This window comes from Prunus mume, linkage group LG3, assembly GCF_029339155.1.
Source record: "Prunus mume cultivar Tortuosa linkage group LG3, ASM2933915v1, whole genome shotgun sequence".
Classification (NCBI taxonomy): domain Eukaryota; kingdom Viridiplantae; phylum Streptophyta; class Magnoliopsida; order Rosales; family Rosaceae; genus Prunus; species Prunus mume.
In genome coordinates, this window is record NC_142700.1 from 28,170,648 (window position 1) to 28,183,569 (window position 12,922).

A 12,922-nucleotide genomic window follows, 5' to 3' on the forward strand; every position below is an offset into this window, starting at 1 on the left:
CATTTGTCTCAGTGTCTCTACACGAAGGACTTGAGACTAGTTATCCTCCTAATTGAGCAGACATAATGTGTACCAGTCTTTGCGGGTCACCATTGTCCAATTAGTGATCCTATGACCAGGAACATTTTAGGATATGATATTTATATGTATGGAAAGGTCTTGTGCATTTAACTTCTTTAGACCACTTTCCATTTATATCTTAATCCATGGACTTGTTACTTTGTGTTCGTTATGTATCTAAAGCAACGTTCTTGCCCATTTGATTATTATATATTATTTCTTTAGAATTATCCATTTTATATTGGCTTCTAGGGCATATATCTAACACCAAGTCTCCATAGGCTTGTCAGAATAGGCCTCAGTGCACAAGCGCTTAGGAACCATGAAGTCTACCATAGAAACCAAGGTATCATCATCAGAAAAGGGCACAAACATGGTAGGGACCAGAGGAGACAAGGCCCAAACACAAGGAGACAAACCACATAGAAGTTAACGTTCTACCAAATCGAGGACGTAGACAAGGGCAGATTGAGGAGATGAGGGTGATAAGACGCACATGACAAGAGTGGGATGAGGCATCAAATACGATGACGACGACTGAGCATGAGAAGATGACTATGCACAACTAGTCAGGAGAGAGAGGGTGACGACGACTGAGCACGAGAAGACGGTGACTGGACACAAGAAGAAACCCTAGATGTGACACACGGCTCTCCGCGTGTAGTGAGAGAGCAACACAAATTTACCTCTTTGTAAAATAATTTCTAAGGACTGAAATAAATTCTTCTACTAACTTGTTAACAGTATTAGCTTTAATTAAATTACAACAAAGATAAAAACTTATAATTGGAAGAAAAAAAAAAAAACACAGCCACCAAAACTCACACCCACCCAATTTTGTCAACAACCCCACCATGTTGTCGCATAAGCCTCTCCACCTTGCCGTCAGAAAAGCCTCTTCTCTCTCCTTCTCGCTTTTTATCTCTCCCCTTGATTTTGCATCCAGATCTACTATCAAGCCAATATACTCAACCTTTTCTCTTTCATGGACGCCCAACACTTCTTTCCAATTTGCTTTGGTAGCTGTTGGATTTAATACCATTTGATTTTAGACCATGTGTAATGTCTAGACAATGAGTAGGAGAATATGGCTTTTTCTTTGAAAGAAAGAGGGAGATAGAGAGGGAAGTAGAGAAATCAAGAGAGAGAGAGAACAAGGGGAAAGAGGTAGAAAAAAGGAGATATAGAGAAAGAGAATAGGAGGCTTTGCCGGTGGCATGAAGTAAAGGGGGTTGTCACCGACTCATTGGGCTGGATAGGAGTTTTGGTGGCTGGCTAGGGTTGCTGAGGATTGGGTGTGGGTGGGAGTTCACTCTTGGGTTTTATTTTTTCCAATTAGAGCATTTCCACCCATTTGCCATGGCAAAAGGGAAGAGGAGGCAAGGGTTGTTACTATTCACATGAATAGTGCCTACCCTAACAATATTTTTGTTGGTTTTTCACCCATTACCATGGCAACCCAAGGGCAACCACTATTCACATAAGATATGAGGAGAGGAATTTGTATAGAGTTTTAGTGTGGGAAGTGAAGAATATGGCTAGGTATTTATTAAAAAAATATTTTGAAATTTTTGGTATTTTTCAGAATGTTTGTCGATTTTTTTAATTTTTTTTGTTACTAACATCATCATTGATGTCATAGCCCTCGCAACATTCGAGCTGTTTTTGCCTTTAGGCCTACCAAGGCTTGGTGGAGCCCACGCCTTTTCTGAGTTATTTGGTACTGCTGGAAAGGGCTTGAAGGGCCTAGGCCCCATTTTGCTAGGGCTGGGGAGGTGCGGTGGAAATGCTCTTTTTAGTTTTTGTTGAGGCGACTTGCAAAAGAGTTTGGATTAACTTTTTTTTCATTTAATTTTGTAAGGGATATTTTAGGAATAATGATGGGTGGAAATATAAGATTTTGTTTTTTCAAATTTACATGATGGATGGGAAAATAGGACAAGAGGGTGGAAATAGCAGCACTCTTTCTTTTTTTCATAGAATTTTCAAAACATGTCAAAGTTTGATGCTATGGCATGTCCAATCCATCTCCGATTAATTACATCGGATTTTGATCAAAATCCGATCCATTACAGGTCTAGGTGCAAGGGTGTGGGTTCACTACCCGTCAAACTATTATTTTTGCACAATGCTATGGAACCATTTTTCCTTTCAATTTGTGTGGCATTCTAGCATTGGGCACTCTATAATTATGTGGAATCTTTAGTATAGTTAATTATATGGTGCGTGCATTTGTCATGTACATTTTTAGGAGAATACATCAAGAAAACAAGTTTGCATAAGTAGCATTTTTCCTTTTTCTTTATGTGTTTTGGGAGAAATTATTGTGTGATACCAAGGATTGAAATATCGGCCGATACACCGATATATCGGCCGATATATCGATATTTTGAACTGTCGACACCGATATTGGGGGGTAGGTCATATCTTCCCCGATATCGACGATATATCCCCGATAAGTGCGATATCCCCGATATTTTGCCGATATTCCCGATATTTTCCGATACCCATAACAAAACCCAAAAAAATTCAAAAGCTTTGAAGCAAATTGAAACTGAAAAGATTTTTTGAAGGTATATGTGCAGTGATTAGATATATGTGTGAAGGCTTTTGGCAATATTCAATTCAAAAGATGTTTTGGAGTATGCATGTTTTAGACTATGCATCAAAAGAATATAGACTATGCATCAAAAGAATATAGACCTAGTCACCTAGTACTAACTCAAATGAATCTTATGATGGCTATGGTTATGTCATGTCTGATTATAGTGGAACTAGATATGAAGCTCAAGATGATGAAACAGATTATGGACCTACTAGTTGGGTTAATCCTAACTATCCCATATATGGGATGACAGTAGGGAGCTCAAGAGAGACATATGTGCACCATGTTCAAACATGGCTTACAAACTACTTGGTATGATTATTGTACGAATCTAGATGGTTGTTCCACATTGTTTGAACCTCATAGGAGCTCTTCATTTATGTAGTTGGATACTCATCTAAATTGTAATCCAATGTTCAAATAAACTATGGATTTATGCATGGTTTATTCATTCTAATCAACTTTTTATTTTCAAACTTTTCATTAACGCGTATTACATACCACTTATATTTCATCATATATATATATATATCATATTATTAGTAAATTTTGAGTTTTATTTGTTCAATACATTCATTGACAATGTACATAACATCTATGAAAGTTTTACACCAAAATTATATGTTTCAATGCCTATATCTGTCATTTTTGTTGATTTTTTTCCGATACCCAAAACGATAACGATATATCCCTCGAAATATCTGTAAATTGGAGGCCCGATATTATCTGCACGGCCGATATTTTAATCCTTGTGTGATACATTATCACCACGTCAATTGGTGAAGGTTCTACACAAAAAATTTTACATGTCATTTGTAAACAAAATTAAAACTTATTTTTCCATCTCGACTTTAAACTCCAATAATTTTACCCTTCAACTTCAATAATAACCCCAACCCTCACCACCTAGCCCTCCCCATTGTTTTATTCACATGTCTTCCCTATGCAATTTTGCCATGATTGTTATGGTCAGGCCAGCTCTGAGACTTTAGGAGTTCTGTGCAAAATTAGTAATAGGGCCTCCTAAAACAAAGTCTTCAACAAAAATAATATAAAAAGAATTGGATCATATATGTTGATAGCAAATTTAAAACTACTCATCAATACCAAATTTTTAAATATTATAAAATATTATCAAACAAATAATTTAACAAGGAACATCAAATCAAAACCCCATAATTCATCAAATTAAAAATTATAATTAACCAAAAAAAAAAAACCTATGGTTGCTGAGTTTAGTATTGATCAATAACTCGTATTATATGTAGTTTTAATGTATTAATATATTATGTGGGATCAACTTAAAGAAAGTAGTCAATATAATTTCTTTTTGATATATTATGTAGTGGATATATCATATATTAAGTTAAAAACAAATATACGATGCATAATAATAAAATAATATATATGGTGAAACAAGGAAAAAAAAATTGGGGAGCCCTCTTAAATTGGGAGCCTGTGCAAGGACTCCTTGCACAGCCCCAAAGCTGCTTACGACTATGGCCATCATGGTTCACTACTTTTTCATGATTGAAAAAACGATTGAACAACTAATGGCACATCAATTGGTGAAAAGTACATTTAACTCTATTAACTCTCTTCAGCCCTTTTGTAAATTAAAATAATTAAAAACATTAAATTACACTTGTGACAAAAGTACATTTGCACGCCTCTTCATCTTGTACACTATGTACCATCAAACTCAACCCCTACATCTTCGCTGCCCTACAAAACTCAGCCCATGTGTTGTGAAATTATTGCAAATGCACAATCCGCACAAGTAATAATAAGTGAAGTGTCGTTTCAACGAAGACTATAATTTTCTTTTAAGTACCAATTATGATTAATTCAAAAATTTATTTGAACAATTGATTAATGAGAGTGATTGATTTATTAAACTAAATTAAAACAAATATGAAAAATAGCAATTTAATAAATGGTGGAAAATCAAGTTGATGAGACAGAGCATCTGATTTCACCATAAGCAATTTCACTTAATTCTTATAGACAATTGTTGAGGCCTAAAAAATCCATGGTTTGGCCTGAATAAATTCCCAGCCCAGTATGATGCCTCATTAAGAAAAGCCCTGATTTGGAGCACACGAAAGTCTGTCATACATGAGCCACAGTCCACGTGCCATGCCAAATAAATAATCTATCATGCTAGGAATTGAGATAAGCTTATAAAATACACTGACTCTACGAGCTATGTTGCATGGACATGAGTACGGGGACACGGGAACGCGACATGGGGACACGGGTACGGCTAGGACACGGCAATTAAAATAATAATTTATTCTCAATACTTCAATGTCGCATAATTCCATAAAACAAAACAAATAACTCATGGTCATTATCTATACATAATAGACCACAAAATAAAACATAAATGATCTAACTCTCAATCTTCTTCAAGCATCTATGTCTTCATTGTTGTTGTTATTATTTGTTGTGTTTCTCTTAAAAAAAGAAGAAGAAAGAATTGTCACCTCACCACCAAGTCCAACTCTCTTCTACTGCTGTGGAGGAGATAAGAAAAGAAAATAGAGAACATAAATAAATGCATTTGAAAACAGAGAAAAAAAAAATTGCAAAGGGATCTTGTGCAAAACCAGGAGAAGAGCTGTGACGGAGGAAATGAACTTTTAGCTCCTATTTTTAAAAATATTTCAAATCAGTCCACCAAAGGTTCAAAAATCACGTTTAAACCCCATATTTTATTTTGAAAATTTCAAACTGGTCCCTGCTGTGTCTTGATCGTGTCGGAGCTGTGTCTTGACCGTGTCGGAGCCGTGTCTTAACCGTTGACCGTGTCCAATGCGTGTCGGGGGCGTGTCGGAGCCTTGTTGGCATGTCGGCGTGTTTGACACTCCGGCACTCCAGTAGTTTGGAGTGTCCGTGCAACATAGTCTATGAGCCCATGCTAATTACCCCGTCAAGCATCATGTCCCTTTTCAAGGACGATAAAATTAAAGCACGCCGATTGACATGCCGTGCAAAGTAGGAAATTATTATTTCACACCCAACCACGCTACAAGCTTAAATGGGCCCAAGCCACGCAAATGTCCAGGGCTTGCTTGATTGGGTTGTGGTATGGATGGTAACAAGTTGTCATTAGGCCCATTGATGGGCCGAAAAATGAAGTCTTGGGCTGCTTGGGATCCTGAAGACTCAAGCCTATTTCTTGAGTCCAAATATGTGGGTGAGCATAAAAGAAAGAGAGAAAGTACCCTAATACCCTAGAAAAATTAGCCCATCACATCAACTAAAATAGCCCAACACTTGATGAAGTTAGCCCATTTACTTAATAAACCAACTTATTATCCTAGAAGGCCCATGCAACTAAAATGAGAATATGCAAAAGCCCAACACTTGGTTGGAGAACAAGAGTTACAAAGGGAGCCAAGATATCCATGTATGCAAGGCTGCTGGGAGGCTCCAGCACATGGGGAGGGGTTACGAATTTCAAGCAGGAGCATTCAAAGAACCAGGGTATTGGTGCACAGACCGCTGGGAGGGGAGGCACCCTTCAAACCAGCGTCCATACCCATTCCTTACCCCCACCAGATCTAGTCATGGAAGAGGGAAGAAAAGAAGGAGATAGCTGAAAATGGGAGTCCCCACTGAAGCAGCTGTGGGAAAAGCCTAGAGCTCCCAAAATCTTGTTTTTGTGCGATTGGGCAGAGAGAATTTCACCAAATAGGGTGAGTCAAAGGAAGAGAAGAGAAATTAAAGGAAAGACTTGGCCAAATTGGATAAAAACCCTTGGAAAGGAGGAGCTTCCAGCGGCTATAAATGAAGCACCTCCTGCCCAACAACCGACATCCACATCCAGAGAGCAAGCTTCCCCTCTCATCTTCAAAACTTAGCAATTTTGTGCTTTGTTCATCCTTCTCCCCCCAATTTTCTCTTATGGAGAATGTTCTAGTACTTGATAGAACGTTTGTCGAGCTGCCAGAAAATCACTTAAGCCACTCATTGCCCTCTCTTTGTCTCCCCCCTCTTCCCTTACCTTGACACCCATTTTTCACCGAGGAACTGACAGCTCTCTCTCTTCAATGCTAAACTCATGACAACTTTGCTTCCATGCCACAAGCCTCTCATGCCAAGCTAAGAATTTATCTGTAAGCGTCTGTTAGTTTTGTTGGTGAAGGTAACCAAGGTGCTTCCTAAGGCTCAACTACCCTTTCGAAGCATTCTTGGGGTCTGATTCTTGAATTCAGACCCATTGGCAATTTTCACACACTTGGCTCTTTACAGCAACCCAGGCCCACAGTAGCTGCCGGAACGAAAAAGCACATACACCAATTAACCCTAAGTACTACCCATGTTGACAGTTGGTTTCTCATAATTCATTCAATATCCCCTCTCGGGTTCATGACCAAAAGTATTCTCAATTAACTCATTCTCTCTCGAGCAATGGATTTAGAAAATCAAGAACCCATTAGGTTCTCTGAGAACCTACAAGAAAACTGCATAAGTCATGTTAGTCCCTCTCGGGCACTCATTCAAGACATGGTATTTGTTACGAGAAGCAAATACCAAACATCTCCTCTTGATCTCCGCTTGGATCATCAAATCAATTAAATATTGGCTAGATATTCAAAGCATTAAGAATAGTAACAAATACTCAACATGGAATAGTAATCAGAAATTAATATAACTATAAAAATTAAGTATTCATGGTTAGGCTACATTGTAGCCTTAGTAAAGGATAATTTGTTCATGACAAAAGAGAAGATAAACAAAAAAATTGTTGTCATAGAACCAATTTAGCAGATGGATTTGATCTTTGGATTCTCCACGACAACACCTTCATAAGCTCCAAAATCACTTCGGCAGCAACTCTTGGCTCTCTCTGATATATTTGTGGGTGTATTGAAATATGGTGAAAAAGTATTTGGTATCAAAATGGTACGTAGAGAGAGCTTAGGGTGACCTTATATAGTGTAAAACAACTAAACCCTACTCTAAAAAGGATTGGAAAAACTCTCCTAAAGCAAAACCTAATCCCAAATAATTAAGGAAACAAACTAGGAAAGAATCCTTCTTTGACTTGGAAACACGTCAACCAAATTGCACACACATTTTAGGGTAGTTTCACTTCCTAGAAAATTCTTGATCTCTAAGATTTCCAAGCATATATCACACACCACTAGGAAAAATTGGAAAGATCTTCATATCTTCAATCTTCCACAGCAGTGCAGTGCTAACGGGATTTCAACTTAGGCTTTCTTGACTTGCAAGTCTGGAGCATTTGGTTTAGTAGAAAATTATGAAACTTTGACACAATGATCTTCAATGTCTTAACTTTCTTCTCCAATTGGCCTTGCACTAAAATTCATTCGAAAAGTCAGTTTTCAATCAAAACCCTTCCAAGAGCGCATAATAGCCAAAAATAAGAAAATTAAGGTAATAATGCTATTTTTAATTAACTTTCCATACAAAAATCAAATTAAGAGGTATACAATATAGGAAATAATGCACTTATCACCCTGCATCTTGTCTATTCTGCAAAACTCAACCCTGCATCTTCTCCGCTACAAAACTCAACCCTGCATCTAGTTCGTTCATCTTTTTGCTCGTTGGTTGCTGGTTTGTCAAGCAAGCCAGGTTTGCTTCGTATGAGAAACTTATAAACAAATACCTTGCGACAATCACATACCCACTATGCAATTCATTTGGTTTCAATCTTTTTTTCCTTTTTGTTTTCATCTATGGTATCAACTAATACAAAATTTATCAAATTTTCTTTTGGGGGGTACATAGTTCACACACAGGGTGCATGCTCCCACTTTCCTTTTGGGGTGAACACATGTAAAATATGAAAAACATAATCAACTAAAAATACTAATATCATGTTACTGAATTGTCATCGAACTTAAAGTCTTCTTCATTCTTATGTCATTTACACGGCTTCAATGGGATAGCAATACTTTATCACCTCATTTGTCACCTCATTTGTCATATAGAACTGTCTTGGCATGGATTATGCTTAGGGACTATCTTGGCTTGGTAAGCTTAGTTTAAGTTGAATAACACTTATCCTGTGTTTGGTGTATGCTTGTTCTAGGACTAGATTTTTTTATTTTTCAAAGTATATGTACAAAGTGCTTCCCTTGAGGGATTCCTCAAATAAGCTTATTTGATGAACACCCTTGTAGGGCCCACTCTGCATTGTATTTCACTAATCCAAACTATCTATTTTGTAGATATTCATTTAAAGATCTTGGCTTAGCTTGACTTAGTTTAAGTTGGATAACACTTATCCTGCATTTGGTGTATGCTTGCACTAGGATTAGATTCTTTTATTTTTCAAAGTATATATATATATATATATATATATATATATATATGGTATTGGACCAGCCTCTTAAGAGCAAAAATTTTAATCAATTTTAAGCTTACGTGCGGAAGGTAGTGTAGAGACGTAGAGAATAAACAAAATAATTATAAGAAACTCAAACATACAAAGCCAAAACCAAGGATAAGAATATAACAAACTTAAAAACGATATCATTAATATTTAGCAGACTTAGATGGAAGCAGAAGGGCAGTAGTGCTTAGAAGCATCGCAGAAGCAGCACTTTGGAAATAAAACACTCAAACATACAAAGTTTTATTTCTGAGGCGATATTTTTTGATTATTTGCAACTAAGGAGAAGTCCTCTATTTAAAGCCTCGGGGCTGTTGACGTGTTAAATAGAGACAGGAAGTCACAAAGCAACAAGAAAACGTAACACTACAATAAGTACAAATTGTTTTTATCAGACAGAATATTACTGAGACCCACCACAACGATCTGGATGATAATTGTCCAGCATATCTTTGTTAGCAAAAGGGTCCACCTCATCTTCAGGCTGAGTGGCAGATGCTGATGCCATGGATTCGTCATCTAGATCAAGAATCTCAAGAACTTTCTTTTTCAAGTCCTCTTTTGATGAAGTTGAGCCTGGCTGGTCTATCAACAGTTGTAACCTTTGGAAGACACTTAAATTAGCAGAAGAAATGGCCAAAGGTTGAGCAGCAACAGGGTCGAAAGATGGGATGAGAGTCGGGGTGATCTTGGCGGGAGCCAAGTGATCTTTAGTGAATTTATCCCACCATCTAATTAAGATACTTCAGTATAAATTAGGGATATAAGTCCATTCCTCATCACCATCTTCCGAAATAACATATTCCCATTTTATTATACAGGGAAGTTCATACATTATCATGAACCACATGAATAAGGTCCTTTCATCAGGATGGTTTTTATTCCATTTACAAAATTTCATTTGAAAAGATTCCTTAATTTTAGGAGGAAGGTATTCCAAAGTAGGACCCCAAATAAGGAAAAAGCTCTTGAACCAATTGGGGAGTTCTTTCAGAGCTTGAAGCTTAAACTGGATAAACCAAGTATGAGAATAGTTTTGATTTTGAAAACATAAGAAATATTCCCACGCTTTTTTATAATCCCAGAAATTATAGGAATATTGCCTAATTTTAGGATGGATAAATCTTTTTGCCCTTTCAGGGCTAGGACCCCACTTTTCCAAGGAGATGACATTTAGAATTTGGATTTTAGAGAATGCTGTTGTGTTGGCATTTTCACCTTTATGACGATGAGCAATATTAACAGACTTGGTTTCAATCAAAAGAGTTTCGTAGAAAATACGAGGCTTATTCAAGGGAGGAAGGTTATCCCTTAAATATTTTTCAGCTAGAAAAATCGGGTGTTTATCTAGATCATTCATTTCAATGATTGCTACAAACATATTCATATATTCACGTAATGGATTTTCAGCAATTTGCTTCTCTGTACCCTCATTATATGGAGAAGAAGACATCAGTGACTTTGGATCAAGAGGGGATGACTTAGTAAGAGTAGAGGGACTCTTACTGGGAGTCATCTGTTCGAAGCTTTTGGTTTGCCCCCTGCAAAAATTCCCGAGTTAAGAAGTCGGTGCGTTAGTTTCACCTTTAATAAATTCAATATCAAAATCGAAAGCAGAAAGAATTCCTCGCCATCTTGCAAAAATCTATTCTTGCAATCCACTCTTATAAAAAAATATTTTATTTAAAACATCACTTTTGAATTTAGAAACAGCATGGACAATGGCTAGCATTTCTTTCTTAACAGTGGAGTAATTCTTTTGAGCTGGTTTCCAAATTCCAGAGGTGAACCTAACCAATTGGTCCGAGTTATTGACTTTCTGTTTTAGGATTCCCCCATACCCAATTTTTGAAGCATCGGTTTCTACGATTTTAAAGGCTTCTGGGTTGGCTAGAGCTAAACAAGGAGGTTCTTTGACTTTAACTTTCAGTCTCTAACATATTTATTGTGTTCATCAGACCAGGGAACCGGGTTCTTTTTCAACCTTTGGTATAATAATTTTGAGTCTTGGGCTAAATCCTTATAAAATTCCTTTATGTAATTGAGACTTCCTAAGAACCTTTGTAATTGTTGCTTGTCCCTAATTTCATCAGGGAACTTATTAGCAAAGGATATTGCTCGATGAATCGGAACTATCAATCCCTTATTAATATTATGTCCCAAAAAGCAAAACTTTTGAAGAAAATAATTTCATTTTCAAGAAAATATTTAGATAAACTAAAACATCATCAATATAAACAATGGTAAAAGCAATGTAAGGATTAAATATATCATTATGTTATAAATCCATACGTTATGGGTTTATAGGTTATGGATGCGCACAATAATAACCACTATTAACTTGTCATAATACCCATCATTATATACTTGTAACCTACCAATTATGGTTGGTAAATGATTTAGGCCTCTGTACCCCTATAAATAGTGGCTACAAATACGAATGGAATACAAATTGATTTGAGCAAATTATACTACCTCTTTCTTCCTCTTATTTCTCCTTACAAATTCCCTAGTTTCACAACACGTTATCAACATGAAAGCTCATGGTAATGTTCTTCTCTATAGCTTACGTTCATCCATATATATTTTTTCTTTTACCTACAAAACTCGATGACAGCTAATTTTTTTTAAATCATTTTTTTGACATGATTTAAATTGCCGAGAGTATCACCTAATTTAAAGTCTATATGCTTATGGGTCCTCCAATGAATGCTTGAACATGTAGTTTTGTTGTTGTTATATGACCACCATTAATTGAAAACTTGTATGCATGCATGTTGTAGCTATTTAAAACACGAGTAGTATGCTATTTATTTATTCATTTTCTTTCTTTTCTACTTTGAAGTTTTTATTTTATTTTATTTAAACATAGTATGTTATGATGAGTTTTTTTTTCTTTTTCTTTTTAACAAGAGATCTGGGCCTAAAGTTCCTCGATCCTCATAATAGATAAGGACCTGAAGTTCTTTTATCGAATCAAAACCTAAGTTTATGTGATTCAAAATAATTGAAGGCATGAAGTTCCTCAATTCTAATTGTCTAAACATCCTAAACCAGAAGTTTTGGTGATTATATTTATGTTTTACTATATCAACAATTTTTCTTGAGCTCTAACATATTCCATTTTATTTTATATAGAAAATGTCGAACTTGCCAAAGCTCGAATTTGTTGCACTTGACATCTCTGGAAATAACTTCATCTTGAGGCTATGAACCTATGGGAAACCATTAAGGAAGGCAATGAGGCATCCTCTGTGGATCGAGCGAAAGCCATGATTTATCTCAAATGCCACATCCATGAAGGATTGAAGTATGAATACCTTACGGTCAAGGATCCATTGGCCCTTTGGGGAAATCTCAAGGAAAGATATGACCATCAGATGATGGTTATTCTTCCTAAGGCTCGCCATGATTGGATGCACTTGCATCTACAGGATTTCAAATCAGTGGCTAACTATAATTCTGCTCTATTTAGAATTAGCTCCAAGTTACGACTTTGTGGAGAGAATATAACTGATGCAGACCTATTGGAGAAAACTTTCACCACATTTCATGCCTCCAATGTGGTTTTGCAACAACAATATCGAGAGCGAGTTTTCCACAAGTATTCGGACCTCATATCTTGTCTACTTTTAGCTGAATAGAATAATGAGCTTCTGATGCAGAACCATCAGTCTCGTCCAACTGGATATGCACCACTCCATGAAGTGAATGCTGCCTTGGCACCATCTCATGAGGCATATGCTACCTCATCACATGGCGACCGTCTTCGAGGACGTGGTCGTGGTAGGGGTACCCTTAATGAAACGATCCGACCCAAATTTCACTTTGAAATCCGGGACCGAATCCGATTTAAAACTGACAGTAACTATGGATCGTAA

The 12,922-nt window shown here is 36.7% G+C and overlaps 1 pseudogene; it reads left to right on the forward strand.

Moving 5' to 3' along the window:
* Nucleotides 1-12,182: 12,182 nt before the first annotated feature.
* Nucleotides 12,183-12,922, forward strand: LOC103327154 (uncharacterized; annotated as a pseudogene).